This window comes from Lithobates pipiens, unplaced genomic scaffold, assembly GCF_037356315.1.
Source record: "Lithobates pipiens isolate NorthernLeopardFrog02 unplaced genomic scaffold, aLitPip1_a1.2 Scaffold_22, whole genome shotgun sequence".
Lineage (NCBI taxonomy): Eukaryota > Metazoa > Chordata > Amphibia > Anura > Ranidae > Lithobates > Lithobates pipiens.
The window spans coordinates 290,226,226-290,231,889 of NW_027507784.1; the positions used below are offsets into that span (position 1 = coordinate 290,226,226).

A 5,664-nucleotide genomic window follows, 5' to 3' on the forward strand; every position below is an offset into this window, starting at 1 on the left:
AATAGGTCAGGGTCACAGGCAAGCAGGGATGGTCAGAACACGCCAAGGTCGGTAACGGAAATCAGTAGCAGAGCACACAACAGGAAACAGGAAGCTAATACACAAAGGAATACACAATGGTTGATCAGCACTGAGCCCTGCAGTGCACAGGTTTATATAGGCTCCCTGATAGGGCCTGGGGTGGAGCCATGCTTAGAGGAGAGGTTATAAAAACCACCAGGTGGAAGTAGCTGGCTTCTTAGTCTGAAGACATGAGGGAAGGTAAGCAAACACAGGAAGATCACTGCATAACCATGACATGCGCATTGCATTCTGGAGTTTCTTGTAATAATGATTGGTCACTGGTGCTGTCTCTCTCGCTCTCCTTGTGTAGGTTGGCTGACTTGGATCTTGACTTGGCTTGACCATTATCTGTCCCTTTTGTTTTCTGCAAGCTGCCTTTAGTGGATCGACCTGCTTTATCTCATCAAAAGCTCTCCACACAGACTACATACAGGACATTGAATATATCATTGCTAATTTTACAAGTTAATATCTAGGTTTTTTAGGGCATTTGGTGCATACAACATGAAATTATATCCCCACAGTAAATGTAAGTTTTGTGTGCCTAAAATTCAGCTTTCATTCAATAGTTTTTTATTGAGTTTTTTTTTCATAGGGGGATAGGAAACATTGGTACATACTATTGTACATTATAGTGCATAACAAAAAGTCAAATACGAGCACAGTGGCACAATACGAGTCACAATCGATCTTAACCATCAAAAGCAGTAACAATTCTAACGTGTCACCCACCGTATCCACACACCCCATATGGAATCAAGCTGTGTCATAGGGGGGGTAGGAGCCATGGCCATCATGTGATATACTGTCAATCAAGAATAAAAAAATAAAGAAAGGGGGCTTTTATTATTGGCGTTTTAAGAAGCATAAAAAATTGTTTCTAAAACAAGCAACCCCAGGCACCTAGCTGCATATTCACACAGTGGCGCCCAGATAGTGCTATACTTGATAAGTCCTAGAGGATCACAACTCCGAGAAATCAGATGCGGTTATAATATACATCTGATATTAGCAAAAAAGATCCACTGTGTACACAAGGAGCTGGCCTGCTAAACATTAATGTTCGAAACATGGGAAGCATAAACCAACTTCCTTAGAATGGAAGAGAGAAAAGCAAATTAATTAAGAAGGAGGCAGAAGAGAGAAAAAGTAATAAGAAGAAGCAAGAGAGAGACCTAGATCTCATGGTGGACCAGGGTAACATACAATCAGCCAAGTACAGGAGACAAGGGTATCTTTACATAATTTGCCCAAGGCTCCCAGGTTCGCTCAAATAACTTCTGTTTATCATTGATGATACTAGCCACTTTTTCATGTAGTATTATCCAGAATACCTTATGCTTCATGAGGCTAACCAATACAGAGGGCGACTTCCAAGCTACAGCAATGCAGATCTTAGCCACAAAGTAAACTAAACGTCTCGTATGCCGTGGCATATTACCTGGCAGTTCGAGTTAAAGACCTATTATTTTACGTATCATTGAGAAGACCCTGTTCGAGTAACCCCTAATCCTGGGGCATTCCCACTATATATGGAGCATAGTACCTCAAAGAGAACACCCCTTAAAGCAGTCTGTCGATGATGATAGGTACATTTTAGCGAGTGGAAACAAGATACCACCTTGTCAAAACGTAACACTCGCCTCTATTAAAGAGACATTTAATATGGCCTTATAAGCTACCTGAATTCTGGAATACCAGGACTCAGATTCCAAGTCAATATCGAGGTCACTCTCCCATGCCAACATGTAAGGGTGTTTTGGTGGAGGGGCCAGTAGTGATACATAAGCAATGGAAATACCACCCCTGGTTCCCTGATCTTTAGTACACCAATGTTCATAGGGCGCTAATGAGGTAGGGTATGAGGGGGAACGGAGTCCTGACAGGAAATGCACAATTTGGAGAAAGCGGAACCGTTCAGTGCGGGGCATCTCCAGGTTTTAGATACAATGTGTCAAAGTAAAGGGTCCTCTGTGCGTATAAAAAGTCCTATATGGTAGAGGCCTTTGTCCATCCACCATTTGAAGGCTCTGATCTCCATGCCCGGAGGAAAAGCTGGGATATGGAATAGATGGTCCAAAGGGGTAAAGGCCAAAACCAATGCTGGTTTAGTGCTCATCTGATCCCATAACCCAAAGGAGTGAGAAAGGGTAGGCACCATATTAGGAGGCCTGGCCTTAGTGGGACCCCACCAAAGAAAATCAATAGTGTAGGAAGGGATCGTTTGTCTTTCAATATTGACCCAATCGGGACATTCCCATCTCAAATATACGACTGACAATTGTATAAGCTGCGCTGCCTTATACATTGCCCAAAGGTCCAGAACACCCAGCCCACCCCTGATTCTTGGTGTGTATAGCGTAGCGTGGGCCATCCTATGGCCTTTAAGGCCCCATATAAACTTGAGCACTTTAGACTGGAACTTTGCTAAGTCGGCTTTATCAGGGGAATAGGCAGGGAGAGAAACAATATAGCAATTTAGGCAATAAAATAAAGGCAATAAAGTCATTTTGACCGCCGCCACTGTACCTAGCCATGAGATATCATGAACCGACCAACCCGAGAGGAGATCGTCTAAACGCAGATAAAAGGGAGGAAAATTAGCCGAGTATAATGAGGCATAGGATGCGGTGAGAGAAATTCCCAGATATGGCAACAGCTTCTCATATATGTTGTAGCAGCTGGTCAGAGAGATTAATATTAAGTGCCAACGACTGTGTCGCATTCACTTGAAGTCCTGAAACCCAACCAAAATCCTGTAGAGTCTGCATCAGGTTGGTTAAAGAGATGAGAGGAGAGGTGAGAAATAGAAGGATGTCATCCGCAAATAGCACGCACTTATGTTCCCGAGTTCCACAAGTAACACCTTTATTATTCAGGTTGTCTCTGATGGCCACCACAAGTGTCTCTAGCGTGATAGCCAAAAGCAATGGGGAAAGAGGGCATCCCTGACAAGTACCCGTGGAGATTTCAAAGGGGTCCGAATGGAAGCCTAACTGTTGCGTGTGGGGACGAATACAGATTAAAGTTTAGAGGATCTGTTAAATTATATGTAGAGTCAAATGCCCCATCATCATTGTCTTTAGCACGATTTAAAGTGCAATAACTATACTCTCCAATTTTAAACTCCCCTCTGAAAACCAACACTGGGAGACTTGTAAATATGGTTATCATCCATATTGTTATACAGGTCCATCGTGATAAACGTACAATGAAACATTGGCTTTGCCACCTATAGAACCCAGATGAGATTTGCTGTGAGAATGAAAATGCTAGCGTACACGTTGACACAGATAACAAAGAGAAACAGCTTACAGATGTGTTTTCCGTAGAGCCAGTGACCGTGTAATATAGCAAAGATGTAGAGAGGCAATAAGAGAAGAGAGACAAAATCGGTGATGGCCAGGTTTAAGAACCAGATTTTAGATTCATGCTTCTTCGTCACAAATATGTTAAAAAAAGATGACAATGGCATTGCCAATCAGTCCTATGACACAGGTTGCCAGAGCTAGCACAAAGTTTACAAAGAGGAGCAGAATACTTTGCTTGATATTCAATAAGTTCCATAATTTTACCAGTGGAATAACAGGGCTGCAAAGACATTTTCCCTCTTTAAAGTTGAAGCCGAAAATGAATAAAATGGTAAAGGATGTCACCACAATTAACTCATAATTATTTATATTAGAACTGAAGTCATTCAATGTATTAGTAAAAGTGAGGATCTGAATCTGGATTGGTATCACCATCTTGTTATTCCTTGTACAATAGACTGGGAGAAAGCCGCAGTACTAAATCAGTTCAATCTCAATCAGTTGTGCTAAATGCAAATGGCTTTCAATTTACCAGCTGATAGGAAAAGAAAGCAGGAGTAAAAGCTCATTAGTCTGCTCATGCTCCCTTATCATCCAGTCATAAGCTGTTGGCAAGCTATTTTAGGTCTTCCTACGCTGCTTCTCCAAAAGATAACCTTTATAACCGCTTTAACATGACTGACGTAATAATATACAAAAGTCATGTTAACTTGGGTCAATGTATTTGACAAAAAATAGACAAAGTATACCTGATAAGGTATTTAGGTGAGTAATTAGTGCATTAGAATCCTAGTCCTTTACTTTTTGCCACCCGGGTAACAGAAATCTAATAGGTCCGTACAGGCAAGGGAAAAGGGTATGGGAGAGTGGAGGGAAGTTGCAACCATTATCCTGACCTCTGTAATGTATGATGTGTACGTAACATATATTATGTATGCAACATAATGCCTATGAACCTGGTAAAACAATTAAAAGAAATAAAAAAAGTTCACACCAAAACTACAACTAAATTATAAAAATTATGGTCGGTCCAATTACCAGGGAGCACCCACACAGACTTTAGCACCACATCCCATGTTAGAAGAAATACGTGTTTAAGTGTTAAGTACAAATAAATTATATTAATGAATTGCACTTACAAGCTGAACATCACATGCAGCTTCCAGTGAAAATCCAAATCCCAAAAAACAACAACACAAATTGTGTGTTTCTGACATCCTGGAATAATAATGTGGTGACGATGGCGTGATCCCCACAGTTACTGCCATTGTACCGCATTGCAATTTTTATACATGGCATCAGTAACGGTAGGTGAGACTTTCCTATATAAAAATTAACATGAGGCATCCAGGAAACTGACATGTGCCAAAGGATGTTTGCATTGATAAAAATCAATAGGGTTAATATTGTAATTGGGTTCAAGGGAAGCTAAGCTGACAGAGTTAGCTTTGCCAATCACCTCAAAGAGCAATCCCATGATCCTCCAGTCCAGTCACATGATCCTAGCTCTACTGATGTGTAATAAACCAGGAAAAAGCATCTCTTTAGATGTAAGGTATTTAGTAACATTTATGTGCACAATTACACACTTTTACGTTTTAGCAATCCAGAACTCCTGCTGCTGTGAATGTTCTTCTGTGCACATTAATTGACTTGTGCTGTCACATTAATTAGGAAATCAGGTGCAATCATACATTGTTCCTAATCAATCAGCTTCATTGTAACAAAGTACACATACCATTATTGCTAGCTGTACCTGATTACCAGGACAATACCATATTTTAAAGCTTCCTGCTGTACAAAATGTCCCTGACTTAAGGCAGATACAAACAATTAATGCAGTTATGTATTCATTATCAATTCATTAAATGTATCTTTTTTTAATGCTACTAGTGTAAGTATCTGAATTAAAGGAGAAGTACAGCCAAAGCTCATTTGGCTTTACTTCTCCTGTCGATCGCATGAGTGCAGCTCGTTTTGCACTCCTGTAACCCATTTTCAGCAGACAGCGGGCTAAAATCCGCTGCCACCTGACATCACAAAAGTCAGGATCGCCCATATGCCTGGACCAGAACCCGGATGCTCCCACCCACTCCACAGCCCAGTGCTTCAGTGAGCGTGGGGGGGGGGGGAGAGCAGAGAGCTCTGAGAACTGAGCGATCTGCAGTGTTTGATCACTCGGTTGTTAGTGTCAGGGCTGGCAGGGGACAGATGCAGCATTGGGTTGATGCTACATCTATCTAGGTAAGTGTTATTAAAAAAAACATACTTCTCTTTTAAGCTTGATATG

The 5,664-nt window shown here is 41.2% G+C and overlaps 1 pseudogene; it reads right to left on the bottom strand.

The window, feature by feature from the left end:
* Window positions 1-3,033: 3,033 nt before the first annotated feature.
* On the bottom strand, window positions 3,034-3,666 carry LOC143925727 (chemerin-like receptor 1; annotated as a pseudogene).
* Window positions 3,667-5,664: the final 1,998 nt, after the last annotated feature.